Source organism: Lagopus muta, chromosome 1, assembly GCF_023343835.1.
Source record: "Lagopus muta isolate bLagMut1 chromosome 1, bLagMut1 primary, whole genome shotgun sequence".
NCBI classification, from domain to species: domain Eukaryota; kingdom Metazoa; phylum Chordata; class Aves; order Galliformes; family Phasianidae; genus Lagopus; species Lagopus muta.
The window spans coordinates 73,126,620-73,152,772 of NC_064433.1; the positions used below are offsets into that span (position 1 = coordinate 73,126,620).

The 26,153-nt window shown below is 40.2% G+C and overlaps 1 protein-coding gene across 3 annotated transcripts in view; it reads left to right on the top strand.

Annotated features, from left to right (window-relative positions):
• Positions 1-13,329, top strand: part of LOC125688134 (potassium voltage-gated channel subfamily A member 5-like) — a 49,934-nt gene extending 36,605 nt beyond the window's left edge. Inside the window, exons 2-3 of one of the 3 annotated variants that reach the window (XM_048933766.1) lie at positions 11,916-11,954; positions 13,154-13,329. The gene's annotated coding sequence lies outside the window, so the exon portion shown is untranslated. Of the gene's footprint in view, positions 1-11,888; positions 12,716-13,153 lie in introns of those variants that run through there. The other 2 variants (XM_048933765.1, XM_048933762.1) reach the window with 2 other exon arrangements.
• The last annotated feature ends 12,824 nt before the right edge of the window (positions 13,330-26,153 follow it).

Here is a 26,153-nt window from a genome sequence, read left to right on the forward strand (position 1 = left end):
AACCTGAACATCTCTTTAGTCATTTCTGAGGATGAAAGAGGTGATTTTTTTCAAGGCAGGAAAGGAATAAACTTTCAGATAAGCTCTGTCTTGTATTACTATAAGTCTGACTTATAACATGTGCTCTGAAGCCTTGATTAGCAGTGAGACGAGGGCTTCTGGCTGAGCAGCAACTTAACTTTTAAAGCTATTTTCTTGTTCTCGAGGTTTGGGTATACTTCAGTGACAGAAAGTGAAGACATCCAATTGAATAAATGTTTCATTCTGCATGGATGAATCTGTGGCAGCTTATTTACACAAGGTCATCCACTGTGCTAGTAGTAATCTTCTACAGTGTTATTACTGTATTGAATAACTGTAATTATTCATTGTACTAAAACTCTGTTCCTGTGCACTAGCACTCACAGAACCTATGGCTTGAACAGACAAGGAACAGATGCTGTTGGCTTCTAAACACAATACAGGCAAACTTTCTGCTTGAGGGTAGATCCCAGTTTTCCCTTTTCCCTCCAGACTCTGACTGTGTGGATGATTATCTCCCTCTGCAAGAGGTGCCTGAGAAAGTTTTGGCTGTATAGACAGTGGTCCGTGGTTTGCTTACAGTTTCAATCCACTGTTTCTGTCTTACATCCTCCAGAATTACTGATCCAGTACTGGGAACCAGACTCCTGGTATCCCATCCCTTCTTCCACAGAGAGAAAACACCTCCAGCTGGGATTGGTACATTACCTAATTATGCTATTTTGTTTCGTAATTGCAGAACTCTTCTACTGATATTTCTCCACTTTTTCTATGTCCCAGTGTTCCATACAGGCTCTAGAGGATTTTTGGTTTTGTAACTATCTATATAGATATGTATACTTATATACTGGTATATATGCCCTATCTCTATAAATATATCTGTGTTTATCTCTGTATCTTGCTGTTCATCCTGTCATCCTCTTCTCCCATAGGGGCAAGAGACAGTAAGATTGAGTCCTTACATATGGACTTTTTTATTTATTTCCTCTTCTCTTATCCCATAGGTGTCCAACTTTTGGCTTACCTGGGCCATATTGAGTAAAGAGGAATTGTCTCAGACCACATATGCTCTGAAAGTAATGCTTTCTATTTATTTCCATGGAAATTATAGCAGACACAATGAGAACAGTAATACTGTTCAATAGAGCAAATTCTCAGCTACAAAACAGTGTTTTTCAACATAGTCATCACCATTAGCTCTGCATTTTCACCAACAGTGGACAAGAACTTACATGCCGCATGTGAAAATCTGCATCAGCAGGGGTGACCCATTGTCACTATCACCATTACTGAAACACACCACCCACCACTTCACTGTGCTAACATCCACTGTTTGGTCTCCATAACTCAGCAAGTGTCAGTGTATGTCAGTGAATGCTTTTTTTTCCCCCTCCACATTAAGGAATTCAATGAACAGTTTTGTCTCACATTCACTTCAACATCAGATGTCAGTTTGTCAGATTGCCCTTTTGCTGCCATCTGTCACACAGCAGCAGAATGAAATGGAATATTGCTGGGAAAGTTCAATCGCTACCACCATACCACCACCATCTGTTTCTGATGGAATGTTCCAACATCATAAATTAGGAGGCATTAATTTCAGAGCAGCCCTTGTAAAATATGTAATTACTGTATTTAAGTAAAACTTACTTTCAACATTTTCATTAAAACTTAAAACATTAGACTTGTGGGATATTTGATCTTGCTTTTTTGAAACTAATGCATCTGTTTGTCTGTTTCAATGGAAATGATTGCAGGTTAGTGAATTCTCAATTCTTGTGAAGATTTCTGATTAAATTTTACCTTATGTACTTCATTCTTGACAACATTTGTTCACTAATGTGCATACTGCTCAAAAGTGACAGAATGAATAGGGCAGGATGGTGAAGCAAGAGATTGTTTTTTTCTAGCGAGAGTTTATACAAGTCTTGAAAGAAAAATATTTTATTTTTAATTGAGTTATATTTCATTGCAGCTCTGTTCATTCCATTTGAAAATCTGTAGGTAATATGTTTATATCAACTGAAAATTGTTTTGCTTATATACCAAACCACTGACGATTCTTTTGCAATCTTGAAATCTGTTCTCAGAATTCTTTTCAAAACGGAAAACTAGTCTGCATATTTTTTGCTAATCAACTGGCTGGTTTAGCTATTATATCAAGATCCATAAAATTATTTGCTGTAACTTGAGTTAGCACTGCACTGTGCCCATTCTATGTCCTGGTTTCAGCTCAGACAGTACCAATTGCACATGAGTATTTGACATTTACCAAACAATGGATGTACAGCTGGGTCTGTTTTGGGCCACACAACGAAAGAGCCTCCGCCATGATGATGCAGGGGTAGGGGCCAAGGCACATGAAGTTCACAGGCCAAGGATTGGATATGCATACCTTTTGAAGTACTATGCAGCATGTTTGGAAAACCTTGTTTGCTTTTGAGCTGTTTGGGTTCACAGAAAATTTTTGCCTGTCATTTACATAATGTTTGAATCACTTTTTTTTCCAAATGCAAAATAAGAAGTCTGTAAAGTACTTAGTAACTTACTGAGGTCTTGATGCTTGCTCAGGTTTACTTTTCAGGCTTGCTAATTTACTGCTGCTAGTTTGTGGAGGCTGTCCTCCAGCAGCAATCAGGAAGAAGCCATCATTTTTTGATTAAAGACATGGTTGAGAATCATGGAATTTTCATTAAAAAAAAAAACAAAAAACAAAAAACTATCTTTCCATGAGTTCACAGGACCAAAGAGGTATGTAACACTTGAATGCTTTTTCTGACGCAGAACTGATCCTTTTGAACTCCTGTCAGCATTGTTGGTTCATGCTTCTGACATGCCTCCTAGTTGATTCCATGGAAATTTCCTTGCATTTTGTACAGAATGCCTACTCTCAGATGTTGTTTCATATTGCCATGACTTCAGTTTGCCTGTTTGGAAATACTAGCATGCCTGCTGGTCAGTCTTAAATACTGATGGTTCAATAACGCTGTTCTCTGACTGGTGTGGGATTTCCTACTGCACCAGCAAAGGCAACCCACTATTGCCACTGCTGAAACGCATCACCACCCTCTGCGTTCAAAAACATCCAAAAACTTTCAGCAAATGTTGGTGAATGTCAGTGGGCACCATTTTTTCCATACGGAGGAATTCAATAGCACATTTCTGCTGCATGTACACTTCCATGACAGGTACCATTTTCTCAGACTGTCCCTATGCCTCTATCTGTTACATAGCAACAAAATGGACTGGAAAGTTGGTTGAACTTTCACCATCATTGCCATACCACCACCATCTGCCTCTAACATGGGCCAGCATAATAAAATAGGATTCATTACTTTCAGAGCATGATGGCATGGTATAGAGAGCAGGCTACAATGCAAGTTGTGTCAGTCTACATGCAGGCTACGGGGTGGACAAACCTGTACTACAGTATCAATTCAGCTTTTTCTCCTCCCCTTTTCTCCTACTTAATCATTGTTATTCCTGAAACTTGCAATAACTGTGTCTTTGAAACTTTTTATTTACTAATGTTGGATAAAATTGGTAGTAAACTGTAGAGAAAGGGAATGGATGGTATTATTCTATGACTGTGTTAACTTTCCTGTCTTGAGAAACCATGCCTCAAGTTATTCCAGCTCATTCTGTAATCACAGATATCTTCTTATATTGGTTCAACCTATCTTACTGGTGTTAGAAAGTCAAAACTTAATGTCAATTCAGTAAATTCTTGGCTTATATTTTTAAGGAGTCTGGTGTGGTTTTTTTTCCACCCAAGTTTCTGTTTAAAAATAAACAATTATTACCTTAATTTCACTAGTGAACTTGTGAAACTTAGGAAGCCTAAACCATGAGAGAGGGCCTGAGGATCTCAATATTTAAGAAATTAGGACCATATCCATCTTTGGAAAACAGTTCTTGAACATGTGACATGGTACCCCTTCACTGGGAAGATGCTTCTATAAGAAGAGGCCAGAAAGCACACCCTGAATGTGTTCTCATGAACTTCCACAGTAACAGAAAGTGTATCAGACCCAAATGGTACAGACATTAGATTAAGCAACAATATATGTGATACTCTGAGACAAATCAGTATCTACAGTTGACATATCACCATCAAACTAATCCTTATAGGCATGAATAATATCCCACTGAGCAGTATTCCCAGCTTTGTTTGCTGGTATTATCTTGTTGATTCACATATTATGAATTCCTTGCCTTTCATTTCCTTGTCTTCGTCCTCTGGTAAGGCTCCCTTTATTCTTTGAAAATGGGCTGTGTGTTATTAGAACTTGAATGTACAGTCAGGCCATCTGGATGCTCTTACACAGCATCACCAAAACAAAGAACAAACTCTCTATTTCTGTTGTTCTGGTTTTCCAAATCTCTTCTCCCTTTCTTCACCAGATGTTGCATCATTCTGGGCCCAGCTCAAAGATGTTCCATCAGTTCTACTTTCTGCACACAGTAGTTACTGTTTGATCTCATTTCCCCCTTTCAGTTTTGATCTAGTTCTAGAGTTCCATTATCTGGTTTGTTCCAGGAGACATTTAACTGCTTCATTTTTAATAGGCTTTATGAGGATTGTTGTCACCGTGTTTCAAAGCATGGTGATGTTCCCATTTAATGCGTACAGACTGCAAATCAGGCTTCAGCAGAGTGTTCAGAATTAGATGGTTTTTAAGGCCCCTTCGAAAATGAGCCATTCTGTTATCTTGGCCTCCAGCAGTCACTACTGAGTTTATGGTTCTTATCCAGCCTTTTCAAGTAGTTGTTTGACTTAGAACCAAGAAAGAGAGTACACAAATGCCTACATGATGGCCTGCTGTTGACATCATCATACAACTTACAAGCTTACTATGGAGATCTGTTTCTTTTTTCTACATATTCCTGCCTACGATTAGTTTTTGAGGACTATCAAGTGACTAGAAACGTTATACTTCCTGAAATAAAAGCATGTTCAGTCATCATCTTGTCAAGTTTCAGTGTGCAGAAACAAAAAAAAGTCAGGCAGTGTATTGATTGGGACTGAAAGGAAATAGACTTAGAGTCCTGCAGAACAAGTGACTTCATTTTTCAGTATCAAACTTGTGCAGTGGTATCCTGTCAAGTCTCTTTACACTGTTCTGCAGGAGAAATATTGTATTAGTTATCTGTATTTTTCTTTAACAAGGGAATCTTTATCTCATTTAGGTTTTCTAGATACTGCTGTAATAACAATAGAATTTAAATGATTAAGTACTATATGAATGAAAAAACTATAGAAAACATTTTTGAAGAGACTACTTAAGCCTTATCCAAAGCATATATGCTTTTTAGGTGTTAATGTTATTCAGAAATATTTTGTCTACAACAAATACAGTATTGCTTTGGCATACTACTTGAACAGCATAGTGGGAGAAGGCCAGAAGAAAGACACAATGATCAAATGAACTATGTAAGCTTAAGTTTTTTCAGTACCAGTAGTAATCAGTAGTACTGATTTCTATAAGGAATATTCATCCATACTTAGAGCTACCTGAAGAACAAGGAACTTGGGGAAGGAAATAGAGGGAATGTGGAAGTTTCAAAGCTATGCAATACATGATCCAGGTTCAGTCATTCTTCAATGTTCCCCAAATTTTGACTGCATTGTTGTTGTGGTAGCAGAGCAAATTTTTTGCTAAGTACAGTCTACTAGGACAGCACAATTTCAGTCAAAAGCTAAAACTATTCCTACCCAATAAATGCACTTTATACATTCATTTTGCTCACTGTGCATATACACTAATTTTGTGCATTAATGAATTCTGTCCTTGAAACTTGAAGGTTTTTTTCCTCCCCCCCCCTCCAGTGATGGAAGAGAGGATCATACCAGCCTGCCCTCCGTATTTAACTTCTATTTTATTTTACTTGGTTTTAACTCAATATATCTTTTTGGATGGAGGAAGACCTTAGTTCAGAATAAATAGGTAAGATTCTCAATTGATATCAACTTTTAGATATCTGACATGATAATGGTTGTAACAAAAGGCACCTGTCTCAGAACTGCCTTTACCACAGTTTCTCTTGTTAGTGGGGCAATGTTCCACAGGTTCTTTTAGTAAAGTGATTGTGATCTGCCTCCATCTGACTGCTCGGTGTTTTATTCCTCTTCTTTCCTGGGATGAAATGTGACTAGCAAACCTGTCACAATGCTGCTTTATTAGTAGAGTCCTTGAGGTCAAAAGAGAGTAACAGTGTAAGGGTCACACTGTTCAACTGTTGACAAAGGAGCAAGGTGGCTGTTTCATCTTTGCTGTTTCATCTCTTTGCATCTGTTGAACTGCAGCTATTTAATGGACTACAGTCTTGTGGCTCTGTACTTTGGGAAAATTCACGTGCTACTGCTCTAGAAGAAAACTTCACTAGAAGTTTAATTGCGAGGACAGAATTGCTTCCTTGCAACTTGATTCAGATATTGTTCTCAGCTGCCTCAGAGGCAAGAAATAGTACAAGTATCTTGTGCTATTTTTGTGAGAGTTCTAATGTGATCTAATTGAATCAGTGACTTTTAAAGAGACTACTAAAGATACCTTCACTGCAATCTATCTGCACTCTTTGCTTTCTGAGCTGCTCCAGGTTATATAGTTTCACTAGCAGTGAACTTGAGGGAAATGCCACGCTGTAAACAGTCTTTGGGGTGGGAAATCACTGGGAGTTCTACCACAGTCTTCAGTATCATTAGTCAAACAAACAGTGAAAAATCCCTTGTACAAAATGGATTCCATTATACAATAATCTTTATGAAAAGAAAAAAAAATAATCTAATAACATGAAAAGGGATGTAGAGAAAGAAATAGGAAACATGATGCTAGAGTAAAAACTTATCTACTCTAGAGCAGATATGCCCACAGACAGATTTCCTCAGAAATATTCAAGGAATTTTAAATATTATTTCTGGACTGATAATAAATAAAAACTGAGTTCAAAAAACAGCAAGAAACAACACCAAAATTAGCTATGGCTTTATTATCCAAAACCCAGGAAGAAAACTCCAAACTCTGAGGTAATGTTAGAAAATATTTCTTGATTCCTCATGGTACATACTGAGAGAAAGAACAAGCTCATGCTCTCAGAGTTCAGGTTCTACATTTAAACAGTTAAGATATAAACACACAGCACATTAGCATACATACTCATTCCTTTTGAAGAACTCATTACTGTATGCAAATGACCTTCTTGGCACACACAGTTGCATTTAGAGTGATTGTACACCCATTTAATTTCTCCCTACTTTTCCACCATAAACCTAATCACTGAGACTTTTTTGCCGGCTTTTAGCTGCTTTTTTTCCCCCGATTTGGCAAACTTCCATTTCTTGTTAGGTCATAATAAGCTTCTTCCAAAAGAGTCTAGAAGAAATCTGAGGAGAATGTCCTAGCACCTGGTGAGTGCATAAGATAAAAGTATGTTATGAGTCCAGTGCTTCTTGTGAAGTAGAATTAAGAAAAAAATAAGGCTGTTGGCACACCAAGCAAAGTTGAAAGAAAAAGTTTTAGAACTAGCACTCACTGATTCATTTTGCTAAGTCATTACACTGGTAGTTAAACTAAAATTCTAAAATCCCTATTACTAAACAAATCAGCCTATATGAGCTCAAAAGAAAGTATCAATAACAGAGGAAGAAAGTGAACTATATGTACTGTAACACAACAGAAAGCACAACAGTGACAGCAGAGTAACAAGGTCCTATGCTACAACAAGTAAGGACTTGCTCAAATGCAACATCTATGGGCACAGAAACAAAGCAAAGAATCAACTTACCTTTGAAAGGCCCAGGTACACAAGAATTTCCAGCAAGAAACACCCAGTGCGACTGACAACCTTTAAATGAGGTCTGAGAAGGGGTGGATCCTGGCTTCACCTCCTCCAGCCACTCTGCTGCATTGCATGCACCTGAGCTCCCCTCAGTTGGTCCTGCCTTCTCACCAGATGCTCAGTCACTGTTTCAAGCTGTGACTTAGCATTACCACTATACTTCACCCACTATACTTCACCTTGAACCTGCTTGAGCAGGTTAAAGGTAAGCTCTTTTCATTATAGTGATCCAATACACCACTGCACTAATACAATTTGGCTGTCATGGTGTAGACTGACAAAATATGAGACAACTGATGAATGGTTCATGGTTGAAGTTCGTGTTCTTTCATGGGCCAGTACTCAAGAGTTCTCCTAGAGGAACACTATTTCTTGGACAAGGGAAGGTTGGACTCATGTTGCATGAGTCCCGTGTAGTCCACCGCCAGCTATCACACAGATCAATGCCATGTTACTCCTTCTGGTAACCATGTGGACTCAAAGAAACTCACAGGGAGTAGCATAGATATTTCAGAGTTACAAGAAAGGGGTAGGCCCAACCCCAACAGCAAGATACAGGGCATGTTCCTGTCCTGGGTCAACACTTCAGCTTGCACTGAGGCATATCCTGGCTGTCCGTACCACACCCCCAGTGTGTTTGATGGTATTACCGGAGGCAGGCAGCCGTGTGGTGCAGGTCCATCCTTTGTTCCACCTGTCCCATCACCAGGTATCACACATGATTTTACAGCAACACCGGAAAGCTTTGATAGCATTTTGTTCCTTCCAATGATCCTAGAAGCTCAAAGAGTCATAGGGAGTAATACAGATATTTCGGAGGAACCAGGAGGGGAAGGCCTGCCCTCCAGGGCAAGATACAGGCTGTATTCCTATACTGGGTCAACACTTAGGCTCATACTGGGGCATGCCCCAGCTGTCTGTACTACAACCTTTGGCCAGATATCTGCTGCTACACAACTATGTCAGGCACCAAAGGGGGTGTCCTGATCTGCCACAGGGACATGATGGGGGTCTCTTTAGCAATGAAGATCATAGTGTTGACCACAATATCAATACACCATATACTGATTACCAGAATAACTACTCAGCCTCCCACCTCCAATAATCTTCCCCAAGGTGCAAGTAAACCACACCACTTTGGTTCTATCTGCACCTTCCAAGGCCATTTTATTCTATGGGTTCTCGAATTTAAATTCTCAGGGCCAGGGGGCAGATGATTATTTACATTGCCTATCTGGGGTTTTACCTGATTACCAGTGCCTGTAACATGGATTCTAAGCAGGGAGGTCCATGTTGTCTGTAGTATTTTCAGGGCATTGTGTCTGCCATCTCTAGGTCTTTCATTTAGGTCCTGCAGGGTTTCACAGAGACTCTTTGTCCACCCCTGCAGGGACTGAGAGTCTCTCTTCAGGACAGCCTTAAGGAAACAGTTATAACGTCCAGTGAGACTGGCCCCCAACAGATTATATGGCAGGTGGAATCGCCATTCAATGTTGTTTTCTTCTACCCAGAATTGTATTGTTGTGCCAGTGACATGAATCCGTTGGTTGCTCTCGATGACTTGAGGTGTCCCATGGACAGACATCAGCTTAGTAAGTGCTTACCTAAAAAATATCTGGATGATTAAAATCCCCCATGAGAACCAGTGCATGGGATTGCGAGGCTACTTCCAGCTGCTTCTAGAAGGCCTCAGTGACTTCATCCTCCTGATCAGGTGACCTGTAGTACATCTCCACAATGATGTCAGCCATACCAGCCCACACCTTCATTCTCACCCACATGCTCTCCAAACATTCTTCACCAGGGAGAGCCCTGGTAGAGCAAAATAAATGTGGGCCAGTGGTAGCTTTTGCTACAATATTTTTTGGCCTGTTTTGAGAATTGAGAGAAGAAAAGCAAAGCATGTATGCCGTGTTTAATATCGGAACTGAAAAGCACAACTGAGTCCCAAACTACTTGCCTAATATCTAACATCATCAGGGTGGAGAATGGAAGGCACACTTCCTTTCTGGGAGACTAACTTCTCCATTTTAAGGACCACGTTGTCCTTTTTGCCGTCCTGGTTTACAGTTATATACTCCAATGACACTGTTAGGTACAACTGGCCAGAACTACTGTTAATTCAGTGCTCTCTAATAGAACAGCAGTTATATGCACTCTGCTGTGTTACCTGCAAACGTGTTTAAATCTAGACTTCACTCTTTCAGTCTAACCCATGCCATCTGTTTACTTTCTTATACTGTGTTCATTACTGATTCTGTGCCTGAGACTCCTCCAGTGACGCTGCCAGAAGTATGGTCCACAACTTTCACATATTGGTACTCTCATCCTCTCCTTGTGAGAAATAAAAGAGCAGGGATTTAAATATATGTAGATAGATAGATACACATGTATTATCAATATAGGATTTCTAAGAAGGAACAACATAAAACACATCTTGAAATGTGTTCCTTACCCTCCAGTCTTTGGCTCAGTGCAGAAGGAAGTGTTATTTTCTGTTCCCTTGTAGTAGAAGGTTTTGCTGTATCTGTGGGAAAGACTAACACGCTGTTAACTATCAATTTGGAGCTCTTACTTGATTATTTGAATGTACTGGATCAAATTTACGGATGAGTTTAAGGGCAGGGCCCTTAAATTTTGGTGATTAATACATGGAAGGATTTTTGTGGGAATTAATTAATTGTTAAGAAAGATACCAGCATTTTATCACGGGTGTAGTGACGGATTCCTTGTGACATCTGTTAAAAAAACTCAGACAAAAATCCCCATATCAGACAATTTCTAACTTTTTACCATGAAAAAAATGAAGCACCTGTAACAATGCGAAGGCAGACTGGAAGAGCTCCACATTTTAAATCTGATTTTTAAAATAGTCTGTTAATGCTGTGGAGTCTGACTCATGATTGCTGAATCCCCTGACTGTACTGTTTTGTGAAAAAGCAGCCTTATTTTGAGTGATAAGTAATGCTTCAGAAGGGCTGCATAAGAGGGACAGAGGCACACAGAACCTGTCCTTGTAGCCAGCAAGGAGTTCCAAATTCTATAAAAATCTTCAGCAAAAGCTTTGTGAATGATTTTGTTCCTCTTTCACCACTGTGAAATATAACAGTCTGGTGCAATACAAATAGAATGTAATCTGCTGTTTTCTCTTGACCATTTGGAAATGGTCTGCCAGCAAAGCCAAAGAATGGCAGTTTGCAAAATCATTTTGCATGAAGGGATTTCAAAAAGCTTCCACAAAAACTACATACAAGTTATTAACTCACATTTGGGGACCATCTGCCTAGTAGCTTTTCAAAATAATTCTTTAAGCAGACAGGCTAAATAGAAGGAATGTCTTGCAAAAACATACCTTACAGAAAAAATAAATAAATAAATAAAAAGGCAAATCCCCAAATAGTGGGACTTCAGTTTTTGCTATTTCTGTAGCAGATAAATCATAGGAAGGGAGAGAGATGTAACTGAGGCATTGGCACAGTCTATGTATGTTCTGAGAATCGTCTTGCAGTTTCCATGGCAGTATTTCAGCCTGTTTTAGTGACAGCTACATTTGTCTGGGCAAAATGCAGTGCCTGTAAAAGAGACATTCCTATGGATCTTCAGACCAAGATGTTTCAGCCAATTTCCTTCTGTAGAGAAGGACCACGTATTGGAGATAGGGTTTTATAAAGTTGAAAGGCTTTGTTGACGCAGGAGCAGTTGGAAAACTTGAACTGAATGAAATAAAAGATAGATCTGGTGTGTGATTACTTGGAATGGTACACATTGGTGAATAATGACATTTGAAATAAACATAATGCTGACTCAGTGAAACTTAGTTCATTTCAGAACACCGAACCAAATTTAAAGTTTATTATTTTAGAGGTGCAGGGACTAACCGGACTTTCCATTGGGAGACAATCCTCATTTTTAAGAATCATCTGGTAAGTCTGGAAAGACACTGAGAAGTAGCCATGTCACCTCTGTTATTCACTGTAAACAAAGAGCATGGCTCCACAAGGTGCTGAGCTAATATATGCACTTTTTTCCAGGCCCTAAATTCCTTTTGCTATCTATAGGTGTGGAAGGCAGTTGGCATGACTCAGGACGAGGCACAGGTAAGATTGAAAATGACCCACACTGCTCAATATGCATGTATGTCATGTCTCTTGTCAGATTTAATAGCCACTGAATGAAGACTAACTTAATCCTGGGATGTTTGAACAATACTTTACCTTTCCTAGCAGGAAAATACACTGATCATCTGAAATTTGGGCCAGAGAAATGCCTGCTGCACTCTTGCTTGACTTCAGTTGTGTTGGGCTATGAAGGCCTAATCCTCTACTATGGAATTAAATTGAAATGTATGCACTGGCTTTAACAAATGTAGAATCAAGCAGCATTGATGCTACTTTCAGTAGCAGATGGTAGGAAGAATTGATGCAGATGGGACTTGTGGCTTTCCTTAAGAAAGTTATCTGAGAAGTTTAAGTGACAAAGTGATGTTTAAAGACATTGTATAACACCACACTAATATTCAGTATTTGAAAATATAGCTGGAATAACAATCTATTCCAAGTTTTTACAGTCTGAAATTTGTATGTATGGATAATCTGGATATTTTTCTCAATGCCCTGTCTCTTTGGAATCCAGCTAAGTTTTTGCCACGGAAATTTCACATCACTAATTTCCATAGTTCAATTACAGTCTGTATAAAGAACTATTTCCTGTTTTTAAACTTTCTGCCACATATTTTACTGAATGTTCCTGGCATATTTTATATCGGGGAACCCAGTCTTTCCTAGAATGTTCACTTTGACTGTGTATCGAGGCCCTGTATCGTTGGCATGTTTTCTGTAAGCATTCTCATAGGTTTTGAACTCCAGCACCTAAAGCTGTTCACAAGATCCGTAATGGGGCTAATCTACTAATTAATGTAAAGACAACTTTACCTTTTTTGCTTCATTTTCCTTTCCAGATGTAGCCTGACATCTTTGTACCTTTGCTTGTTGCTTTCACAGTGATCACAAGCTTTCATTTAGCAGGTACTGAAGGCTACATTTCTGGTTTTGTCAGGAACTGAAGCAGAGCACTGAGCCAAAGTGGTTGCTGTCAAGTTACACAACTTTCTGGTTAGCTTCTCTTTGAACTAACTGTATGTATAGACATATCTCATGGTGTTCAGGTCTTTTTTTTTCCAGAACAGGCACAGACACATCTCTCAATGCATGCAAGTATTTTTTTTTACAAGTTGGTTGCAAACTTCACTGGCCATTTTGCTGTATATTCACCTAACTTTCCTCCTCTTTCTCTGAAGGCCCTCAAAATTCCCTTTTGTCTCGCCTACTATAAATAAATTGGACATCTGCAGGAAGCTCTCACTTCTACCTTTCCAGAGATACTGTAAATATTCTGTAGGAGATCACTGGGGACTCGTTGTGACAACTTTCCTTAAAGCAGTTTTGTTCCCTCTGTGATAACCACCTCCACAAAGCATTTGCCACTATCCATGAGTCAGTATAAAGATTATTGGCCACCTCTCCCATTCAACAACACCTAAGGCCAGTTGGCCAGCCTTTACCTCTGCAAATTGGCTTGATTCTGTTTTTCCTTCAGTGGCCTCTGCAACTTGTGTAAAGCTCCACACAGCAGATTTCCATCTGCAATGCTTCCCTACAGTATGACATGATCCATCGGTGAACAGGGCAAATTTCTTTTCATTTTCTGGTAGTTCGTTGTATGGTGGGGCTTGTTTATCATATGATACCTTTTCTCTTGGTGATACTCTAAACTTTTTGCCTGGCCAATCTATGATCACCTCTAAGATTCCTAGATAGGTGAAGTTCCCCATCTGAGCTCATTGTGTAATCAGCGCAATTCACTTGCTCCAAGTGGCATCATTTCTCTTAAACATCCAATTCAGCTCTGGCAGTCAGAGTGTTAGAAGGAGATTACTTCAGAAACATCCTGAACCCCTTCATACACAGCTAAGATCTCCTCTTCAGTTGGAGTGTAGCACTCTTCTGACCCCCTGTATGCTCGACTCCAGAATCCCAGGGGTCAGCCTCAGGTCTCTCCTGAGGGTCCTTGCCACAAACTCCAAGTGGGACCTTTCTCTCCAGCAGCAGTGCAGAGGATGTTCTTTACATTCTGTCCTGTCCATACAGGCCCCAGGGCCACAGTATGGGCTATCTTGTGCTTAATCTGTTCAAAAGCCAGCTGCTCAGGGCCCCACACATTATACTTCTTGCATGTCACATGATAAAGGGGGCTTACAGTGAGGCTATAGTTTGGAACGTGCATTCTCCAAAAAACCATTACGCCCAGAAAAGATTGCCTCTCTTTCTTATTAGTGGGCAGAGACATGGCAGTGATTTTGTTGATCACATCTGTTGGGATGTGATGATGTTTATCTTACCACTTTATACATGGGAACTGAATTTCCTGGGCAGGTCCTTTCACTTTGCTTCTCTTAATAGAAAAACCAGCATGCAGAAGGATCTGGATTATTTTCTCTCCTTTCTTAAAAACTTGCTGTGTTGCCCCACATGATAATGCCATCAATGTACTGTAAGTGCTCAGGAGCACCGCCCTGTTCCAGTACAGCTTGGATCAACTCATGGCAAATGGTCGGGCTGTGTTTTCACCCTGGGGCAAACTATTTCAGCTATACTGAACACCCCTCCAGGTGAAAGCAAACTGGCCTACATTCCCTGGCCAAAGGAATGGAAAAGAAGGCAATAGCAATTTCAGTGGTGGCATACCATTTGGCTGCTTTTGACTCCAGTTCACGCTGGAGTTCTAACATGTCTGGTACAGCAGCACCCAGCAGGGGTGTGACTTCATTCAGGCCATGGTAATCTACTGTCAGTCTCCATTCTCTACTGGCTTTACACACTGGCCATATGAGTCTGTTAAAAGGGGAGTGAGTTTTTTGCTTGTCATTCAGTGACTCTTTAGTTGATGAATCAACTTATAAATGGGCAACAAGGAATCCCTGTTGGTGTGATACTGCCATCTGTGCACTATTTTTGTGGCAGTTGGTACCTGTTGCTCTTTTACTTGTAGCAACCCCACAACAGATGGATCTTCTGACAGGCCGGACCAGACAGACAGCTGCTTAGTGTTGTCTGTGTCTGCAGCAGCTACAAAGGCCCATCAATAACCCTTGGGATCCTTGAAATGCCCCCTTCTGAGGTAATTGATACCAAGTATACACAGAGCCCTTGGGCCAGCCACAATAGGGTGCTTTTGCCAGTCTTTACCAGAGAGGGGCTTATTTCAGCCTTGAATACAGCCAGTTCTTGAGAGCTCCCAGTCACTCCAGAAATATGAATTGATTCTCTCCCTTCGTGACTCGAGGGCATTAGTGGGCACTGTGCATCAGTGTCCATCAGTGCCTTATATTCTGTAGTTCTGATGTGCCAGGCCATTGAATCCACACAGTCCAATAAACTCTGTTATCCCTTCCCCTCCTGTGTAGTTAGCTGAATGGCCTGGGGCAGTCACCAGGGTCGACAGGGGCCCCTTGGCCCCTGGGAAACCATGGCAACAAATGACCTGAAGATAAGAGAGAAGAACAGGTTAGACCAAATAAGGAGGAAACAAGACATGCCACATGTCCATTGGTCAGAGATAACTGTAGTAGCCCTAAGGCATGGGGAAAGTTTTAAGAAGGATGTGCTCCTTGCAATTAACGCCATTTTGCCGCTCACCATATTGGTGTCATGAAAAGCGTGCGAAACTGACCGGGGCTGTCGGAACACTTTCACAGGGAGACTTTAGTCAGGGTCGCTGAAACAAAGGCGACACTCCTGACTGACGGCAGGGCCCCTCTATTCATTACCTGTAGTAACTGGAGCAACTGCACTGGTGATTGATCTGTTTTGTAATTCTCTCATCCATGCTCATAGTACAGGAGTGTGTTTGTTATGCCACCTCTTTATGTCTTCTCCATAGTCATGTAGGAAATGCCACAAGGCAATACGCAGAGTGGTCTTACTATGGTTATTTGCTTGAGCAGGGAGGCATTTGCCCTTAATATCAGATTTTTGATACAGGTGAGGAGGAGGGTTCATCGCCTTTAATTAGTTTGATCAGCTTCTTCAGTAGACTCCTTTGATCATCCTGATCTTCACCAGGTGTTTCTGATACTACTACAGGTTTGTCATGGTTAATCAATAGAGACAATTCCTCCCCCACTTTATCTAGTCAGTCTGTTACTTTTGAGATGGCTGAAATGAAAGTGTGAGATTGAGGTAGCTTTTGTTCAAAGTTTTGAATCATACTAATCAGTTCAAAATCAGAGAGTCTTCTCTGTTGGTCCTTGTATCTGTCAAAAGTTGCTGCCAGTATACCAGCCTGCTTTTCTGGTGCTGTTCTTGAGAGTTTCCTCCATGTGTCAGGTATACTCCTCACTCTCTCAGGATCATGGTCTTGGCGTGAATCGTTAGGAATAAACGTGGGGGTCATACAACGTTTCCACCACGGCTGTTTCCTTCAAATACTGGAAACCTTTTTCATCTCAGGCTTCTTTGAAGGGATGTCCTTCCTTCGCAGCTAATAACACTCGTTCCTAGAGGGTGGCAGTGCCATCCAAACATCTACTAATCCCTCTGTCAATAGCTGAGTCTCTGGCAATCTCTCCTAGTTGGGGAGATCTGTCACTATTTAGAGACACGCTTTTGGCCCTGTTGTCCCAACAGCGAAGCAATCAGGTGATAGGGGGACAGTAGATCCGTGGGACCTCTGGCCCCAAAAACGGGAAGGGAAAAAGTGAAGAGTAGGGAGATGGGAGATGGGCTCAAAAACAGAACAGCAGCAATGATCTAAGGAGGAAAACTTAATTTTACTATGATATCGGAATGCAAGATAAACACAACATAATACAATCTAATTGAAATTGGGGCTAATAAATCATATAAAATAAGAGAGAGTTTCCAAAACTGAAAGGCCTACTCTGAACTGAAGGTGCACAGCGTGGAAGCCCACTCACACACTCTGCCAGGCAGCATGCGAGAGAGAGCTCGAGTCCAAGAGCAGGATCCCGTGATTTCCTTCCATGACTTTTTATTCTCTTTGATAGTGAAGTCTCCTGGGATATGTAGTTCTTCTATTCTGAGAACCAGGTATTCAGAAAGTTGTCAGTCCACGGAACTGGAGTATTAGCTCTTTAATTACTCGTGCTGTACATAATGTTACGATGTGGAATACCAATATCAAAATTACAAAACCATGACAAATAGTCTTGCTTGGGTGTTGTGTAAACTTCTGTCTTGAATCTTGGATTTCAGTCATCTTCAGAGGTGGATGAATATTGGTAACCGTGACCTCCTCCTCCTCACTCTCCTCTCCATGTCTCTTAGTTTTTTCAGTTGCCTTTTTCAATGATGGTGGTTTTGAGGAGGGCCCCTCGCCTGTATCTTCCTTTATCTCCTTTACTTCTTCTGTCCGTTCTAGATGAGAGGACACCCATTGGCATTTCTCGCCTTCCACAGGGGCAACTGACATTGATACTGGTGTCTCCTGTGGTTGACCATATTTGACTCGGAGACTTCCCCCTTTGGCTTGAACCTCAGCTCGGAAACCTTCTTTCCAGAATACTGTTATATAGGGCACGGTAAGCACAAGCCAAGTCCCAGATAAATCATACCTCCTTAGATCTATCTCACCATCCCCGACTAAAATACTTGTTTAGTTTCTCAGGATCCCACAGGTGTTCAAGAGTGAAATCCCATGATACTGTGGGTCCCCACACTTCTAAGATTTTTCCTAAACCTCTCCATTCCTTGCCAGTCAACATTCCCTGGTTTTGGGGAAAGTTTCTTCCACATAACATAAATGGAAAAGAATACATTCAGGGAGATTGATATCATGCACACGAACATGATCACTAATTCGGCATTCAAAAAATGCATAAAGAACTGAGAAGAGAACCTGGAAACTGGTTTGAACATTGTGTTGTTTGTAAAATTAGCTATTGGGATGTAATTGTCAGTATTCAAATCATACAACATTGCACATAGGTACCAGGCAAGTGTCTCCATCAGTGCCCTTACTTGGTTATTTATATACACACAACTCCACAACAGGAAATGATGAACTTAATAAGAAACCTGTAAGTTCCAAGAAACATAATGGCCTTTAATAATTTTTACAGTGCTCCTAATATAAAGAACAGATTCATAGCTGAGAGTTGCTAAACAGGAAAAAAAACCACAAAAACAACACTTGGTACAGTGTCTGGCAGACTGCCCAACCTATGATCTAATCTATGAAGGTCAAAGCTAGATACCAGTGCTCTGCAGGTCTCCAGTTTAAAGAATTTTTTTTTTTTTTCCTGCTAATGTTAAAAGCTTCAGATTACCCACATGCTCCATCAAAAACTGTCACAGAGTTATCTAGATCAATCTGTGTCCATGACAGGGGCAGCAGGCCTTCAGGACCACCAGCCCAAAAGAAAAGGAAAGGAGAAAGGGGGAGGGTTAGGGAGATGAGAGTTGAGCCCCCCTCCCCCCCCCCTTCCCCCCCCTTCCCCCCCCCCCCAAAAAAAAAACAACAACAAAAAAAAATGCAGCAAAGATCTAAGGAGGAAACTTAATTTTACTAAATATGATATTGGAATGCAAGATAATACAATGTAATACAATATAATTGGAATTTCTGAATCCAAAATCTTTACTTTGAACTTTGAAGGCACACGGCTGGGGAGCACACCCACACACTGCCAGGCAGTGTGTGAGAGAGAAACCCCATGACTTCCTCCTTGACTTTCTTCCCCTCTGAATGCAAAGTCATCTGAGGTATGTAGTTCTTCTCTTCTGAGAACCAGGTATCCGGAAAGCTGTCAGTCCATGGAACTGGAGTCCACGGAACATTTTAATTCCCCATGCTTTATATGATGTTATGATATGGAATATCAATAACAAGAATCATAAAACCATGACACAAGGATTGAAATTTTTTTTGGCTGATGCTAATGCAATACAGCTCTGCAAGTACTTGATACTATTTCTTTGAAATTGAAATGGTTAGACCTAAAGGTAACTCCTGGAGACTCTCAGCCTTTCTCATTCTGCTGATCATTCCCTAGAAGTTTAAGAAAATTCAAACTGAAACAGAAAGGAATGAATCTCTGAATATAATTCTTTTTTGGAATACAGAATCTACAAAATCAAAGTTAGCACAAGTTCTAGATTTACTAATCATGATTTTGATCAAGTAGCTGTCACAAATACAACTGTTTGAAAATCAATTATGAGGGAAATAGGAGAGAATTTCTATTAGCTAAGAAAACAAATTAATACAGTCAACAAGCCAGTAATGAAAGTGGTATGACATGCAGGTCTGTAACATATTAACTGCTAGAGAATATACTTTTCCATTTAATGCTAAATGTTTCTCCAAGAATAATGATTGATTGAATTCAATATTTTTAGCATCAAACTTGTCTACCCACAAGCACCTGAAACAAATTTAGACTCCTGGATTCCTGTATGCATAATATGATATGGCTGATGTGGCCCTTCTCACTTTACTCAGTTTTTGATACAGTAGCAGTTAGCTGTTTTGATTTCCTTCTGTGAAGCACTGCATGGCCTTTGCCAGATTTTTTCACTGCCTGGCAATTTTGAAAGTAGGACTTCTAAGCCTAGGTAACTGAGACAGTTGTCTTTTTCATATAAACTTGTCTGTGCTGAAAAAGGTGATATCTGATCCTGCAGAAAAAAAAAAAAAAAAAAAAAAAAAAAAACAGAAAAAGATGCATATGGTTCCTCAAAATCCAAGGAAACATTTCTCCTTGATTTTTCATGTATTTGGATGTATGTGGTTATCAGACAGCAATTCAGCAGGTATTCATGACTTACCTTATGGTGGCATCATTTTAGGTGCTTAGGCTGGTTGAGTCATTGCTTTCTCTTTTTCCTCAGGCTCAGAAAGCAGCTATCACCTTTTCTTGATGCTGCAATTGCCTGATAAATAACACCATATTCTGTCTTCAGCTTGACCTTTTAAGGAAGTGATTCTGACTTATGTTGTGCTGTAGCACCTCCTCTCAAAGTCTTTTCAATGAATCAGGAAGTTCAGGCACCTACATCTCTCCTCCCACTCGCATCTCAGTCTGCTCATCTTCATAACTGGCAAGCTTGATCCTTGGGAAAATATTCCCTGTTACAGTCATGAGCAAAGTGTATTCCAAAAATATACAAGGAGTGGGATAAAAAGGAGGTGAACTTACGGAAGCTGCTTCAGCCCCCACTTGGTAATAGCTAAAGGGTACCACCTGACACCAAAGTGTGTTCACTATCCCTTGCACAGACTCTTACATTAGAGGGTTTTTATATGTTTGAGAGTATGATTGATGGTATATTTGGTGGTCACTGCTCCTTATTCAGGTTTCTACATCTCCATACATCTTTATGTACTCTGTGCATACGTCCTAAAATAGGTACAGATTAATTCTGGAAACTGTTATTTCACTCTTTTATTAGGTAACTAATTAGAAATTAATAAAAAATTTTGTAGCTTTAGGCAGAAATTCACTCCCGTCAACTTCTAACCAAGAAACAAAGTGCTGATTTAGATTCCCAGTAATATAAGTTTCATATAAGATAAAGAAAATTACAGTGCATATGAACACAGTATTGAGGTATCTGATGGAACCAGGAAAATGAGTCTGATAGGCTAAGGTTTCAGCAAATGCATCTAGATTCATCAACAGTCTTTGCAATTAAGAGCACTAAATACTGAAATACTATTTAAAATATTTCTATATTCCTAATATAATCAGTATGCAACAGTCTGGTATATTAAATGAAATGAAATGAAAGACAAATCAGGCCAAATTATCAAAAATTTCCTGCTTATTCTTGGTGGCAGGATACATACTCACCTTTTGAAACATAAGACCCTTTTAAAATGCCTGAAAATGACTGGCTCAAGTCATTGGTCAATACATAAAGCGGGCTACTAAAAAGGAGGAATACTGTATCCCTATTTAGAATGTGAATTATTTCTCATTACTGAAAGTTATTTTGTATTACATTTCCAGATAGTTGAATGTGAAAAGGTTTTAAGTTCTTGGAGTTTTCTGACCTTAAGAATTAGATTTCTTCTTCTTTTTTTTAATTTATTTTATTTTATTTTTATTTTTACTTTTACTTGGATGAGAAATTATTTCTTATCTCTCTATCAGCACCTCTGCCAGTTCATTATTGACATGTTCATCCATCACAGGAGGAAAAGAGTTCTTTTCTGAAAATTTCAAAGACTCATGCATCTCCTATAATTCCTATAACTTTTAATTCTTTAGTGATCTTCCACCCAGTCATCTGATACTATAAAGTAGCAAGAAAAGCCTCCACAGTGGATTGTTATTAAATTTTGAAATTACAAACCTGATCTTCTGTATCTTAGGACATAAAATCATTCAAGATAGTGGCTTTTTAGATTATGTTGATGCTTCCAGTTCCAAAGTCAGTCAAAGATATTTCCCCTGCTGGCCTGATTCAGTAGCCTGAACACAAATTGGATTAATGTGTAGAACAGAAACCTGAGAAAGAAGAGGTGTTTATGAAAGGGGCTCAGCCATCCTATTTTAAACCACTGATGAAACCCATTTAATTCCAACATATTGCTGACTGATAGATCAGCCTCTACCATTTTGTGACACTTAAAATTAACATTGAGGCAAGCATCTGTGAGTGAGCTATAGAGGGCAGACTCTACCTCCTTTTTCCAGAGATTTAAGATGTACAGCTTTGTGGTGATTCCTGCCCCCCCCTCCACCCTCCATTAGTTGGCTCTCATACAAAACTGATTTAGAAACAGTGCTACAGCTGACCATGGTGTGACTAATTGGAGTTAGGTTGTCCCACCTCTGATTCATTTCCTTCCTAAGGCTGAGATGTAACCACAAGCTCCTGAAGGCTTTTTATATGTTGCTGAACTGGAGGGCATGACTACTCACATAGCTTTATATATATATATACATACATACATACATATATATATATATATATTTTAAACACTTGTTACCACCGATGTTAACTCTTAATGGTGACTGACTGCATCTTTATGGAACTCACTACTTATACAAAGCCTTGGAAAGAAGATGGTAAACAAAATTTGATCAGGAGGTATGGGATGAACATGTACTTTACCGAGCACATTATTACAGTGCACAGGAGAAAATAGATTGTATAGAAATGCTCAAGAAAATTATCTTTCCTTTTTTGGCCTGCTCAGTGGATGTATAAAAATACTGGGGTATTGCTTGGTTCCACATTTTAGTATGATCTGTTCAAACTTTGTATTGCAACAATCTGTGTTGCTCTTCTGTTGTTTGATTTAAATTTCAAATGTAGGATTAGTTGTTAATATAACCATTAATCTGAGTTTGTTAGTATGAATACATTAGTAGCTCTGGCTGAATACCACTGAATGACTGTGAAGTGTTTCCACTGATAAAACGGTATTTACTGTTTTATAGCAATGTAGACAGATATTGATTCCCAGATCTTAATGTCTTATCTACAAACTCTATGCTGTAGAAAATAGGGTTTACTTTGCTATAGAGGGCTCAAAGACAACTGAGCAAGAGCTTCTGACTTGCAGAGCTATGCAGGGTACTGCCTTCTCTCCTTTTGCAATTGCTTACTTCTGAACTCAACATAACGGTTTTCAAGCTTACTTAAATATGTTTGAGCTGTATATCTGAGCACAGATGAACATGTGCTTTCTCTGACCTGTGGTTCATATGTGGAATCATAGAATCTCAAGGTTGAAAAGGACGTACAAGATCATCTAATCCAACCATCCTCCTATCACCATTTCTACCCACTAAGCTACTTAACCATATCTTGTAGCACGTCATCCAAATGCCTCCTGAACATTTCACCACCTGATTCTGCCACATCCCTGGCAAGCCATTCCAGTACCTGACCACTCTTGAGAGAAAAAGTTTTTCCTGATATACAATATAATTCTCCCCTCCTGCAACTTGTGGTCATTTCCTTGGGTCCTATTTGTTGTCTGGGAGAAGAGGCTGAATCCCTCCTCATCACAACCTCCATTCAGGAAGTTGTAGAGTGCGATGAGGTCTACCGGAGCCTTCTCTTCTCCAGACTAAGCAATCCCAACTCCCTCAGCTGCTCCTCATAAGACTTGTGCTCCAGACCCCCCACCAGTTTCATTACCCTTCTCTGGACATGTTCCATGGCCTTGATGTCTTTATTGTAGTGAGGGTCCTAAAACTGAACACAGTACTTGAGTTGTGGTCTTATCAGAGCTGAGTACAGGGAGATGATTAGCTCCTGCTATCTATGCTATTTCTAATGCAGGCCAGCATGGCACTGGCTCTCTAGGGGGCCTGAGCACACTGTCGGCTCATGTTCAGCCGAGCACTGACCAACACCCCCAGGTCCATTTCCTCTTCACAGTCAGCTAGCTACTCTGCCCCAAGCCTATGGTGTTGCATGGGGTTGCTGTGGCCAAAGTGCAAGGAGCTATATGACATATAATATGCTTCGTCAAATTTCACAGAATTGCAGAATGGTTAAGTTTGGCAGGGATCTCCGGGTACAGCTGTTCCAAACCATTCTCATGCAAGTTCTGCCCAGAGCTGGTGTACAGGACCATGTCCAGATGGCTTTTGAAGGTTTCTAAGGAGGATACCACAACCCCTCTGTGCAACCTGTGCCACTGCTCCATCACCCACACAGCACAGAAATGTTTCCGATGTTGAGAGGGAACCTCCTGTGCTCTAGCTGGTGCCCATCACCTCTTGTCCTGGAACTGGGCACTGCTGAAAAGAAAGAGCCTGGCTTCATCCTTTCTATACCCTCCCTTCAAGTTTACATTGTTCAGATCCCTTGTGTGCTCTTCTTCCAGACTAAGTAGTCTCAGATCTCTCAGCTTTCCCCATAGGATACATGTTCCAGCCCCTTCACTGGCTCTTCATTGCACTCTCTGCAGCATGTCAGTTCCTCCTGTACTGACGTGTCCAGAACTAGAAACAGTACTCCAAGTATAGCTTCACCAGTGCTGAGTAGAGGGGAAGGATCAGTTCCTCAATCTGCTGATAATATTTTGCCTAATGCAGTTCAGGATATATTAGCCTTCACTGTGGCAAACGCACATTACTTGCTCAAATTCAATCTGGAATCTGCTAGAATTCCCACATCATTTCTACCAGGTTGCATTTTGTCTGAGTGGCACCCAGCATGTACTGGTGATTGGGGTTGTTCATCCCCAGAAGCTGAAATCTGCACTTTCCTCGAGCTTTATGAGGCTCCTGTCAGCTCACTTCTCAAAATTAACTAGGTCCTTCTGGATGGCATCGCTTCCTCTAGCATGTCATCCACTCTTGCATTATTTATTTATTTGTTTGTTTGTTTGTTTATTTATTTCCAGTTTTCTACCTTCATTCATCCTCTTTTTCTCTAGTTAGATTGAGCATAAAGAATAATTTCTCATCTGCTCTAATTCTTTTTTTTTCTTTTTTTTTTTTCCGAATTCATTTCAGCTGTAGCATTTTTTGTTTCTTGTCTCTCAAGCTTCACCAAGTTTTTTGCCATGTATGTATACATACCATGTAGCACAGTGAGTTTCTGGCATATTTCACTTTTTACTTTTATTCAGCCTTTGAAGGTGCTGTTCATGCTTTAAGCGCATGAGGTATTCCACTGACTTCAGTTATGTTTGTTAATTAAAGAGTGGCTTTTATTCCCAAGGTGGGAGGGGGTATGGGAAGGGGATACAGGGAAGAATCAGAATAAATGTGATGCATGTAACAGATACATGGATGCAATACCACATTTAACAAAACTAATCTAAAAATAGACTTTCAGTTCACTTGATACAGGATTGTATGCAGATGAAGCTCAACAATGTGTTCTTCTTGATAAATGTGCACTTCTCTTTTTATGTAAATAACAATGCGATTAAATAAACTGAATGAATGGCAATCTTATACTGTCTCAATTCAATGGCAATTTCTTTTATTTTATATGAAGTTAGTAATGATGCATGTTAATGACATACCATCAAAGTGCATTTCACATTCAGCTGAAGTGATCCCCCCTACCTTTTCAGGTTGAAACAGATCTGCTACTCCACCTGGACTATCATGTCCATTGGAGGGTGGGGGGACAGTTGGTATCCACTCAAGGGTGTGGAGGGAGCTAGCAGAGGTGATTGACAAGCTGCTTTCCAGCATCTGTCAGTGTTCCTGGTCAGTCAGAGAGGTTCCAGAGGTTTGGAGGCTTGCCAATGTGAATTCCTTCTTTTAAACAGGTTGTAAGGAGGATCCAGGGAACTGCATGCTTGTCAAACTCACCTCGGTGCCAGGAAAGGTTATGGAGCAGATCATTTTGTTTGAGATTACACAATACGTGCAGGACAACTAGGGGATCCAGCCCAGCCTGCATGGAGTCACAAAAGGCAGGTCCTGCTTGACCAACATGATCTCCTTCTGTGATTGAGGGACCTGCCTGGTGGATGAGGGAAATACTATTGACATAGTCTACCTAGACTTTAGCAAAGCCTTTGACAATGTCTTCCACAGTATTCTCTTGGAGAAGGTGACAGCCTGTGGCTTGGACAGGTATACTCTTTGCTAGCTGGAGGGCCAGGCCCAGAGAATGGTGGTGAGTGTAGTTAGAGCCAGCTGGTGACTGGCCACGAGTGGTGTTGCCTGTGGGTCAGCACTGGGGCCTGTCCTGTTATTGATAGCCTGGATGAGGGAACTGAATGCACCCTCAATATGTTTGCAGATGACACCAAGATGGGAAAATTTTTTATCTGCCTGGGATTATGAAGGGTCCTTCAGAGGAATCTGTTAGGTTGAAGCCAGCAGAATTAAGTTCAACAAGACCAAGTGCTGAGTCCTGCACTTTGGAAATAACAACCCCAGGCAATACTACAGGCTTGGGATAGAGTGGCTAGAAGACTGTGGGGAAGAAATGGACCTGGGGGTGTTGGTCAACATTCAGCTAAATTTGTGTATATTTGTGTATATATGTGTTATATATGTGTTTTTGTGTATAGTAGGAACTCTTTAGGACAGAATATGACACATGTTGAAGGTTCACTTAAAGTAAATCATTTTATATTCCTTGATTTGGATAGCAATTTGGTTTAAGTATGCTTTGTTGCATAAAATATCTGATATGTTTAATGTTATGAATCCAGAGATTTTAATCTTTGAGTTCTTTAAATAGACATTTTTTATTTCTTTAGAACAGAGCTTGATATCTTTAGCTAGGAGAATTTTCTAGTTTAAGAGAATAATCTTAGCAAATGTACTGTTAGTCCTA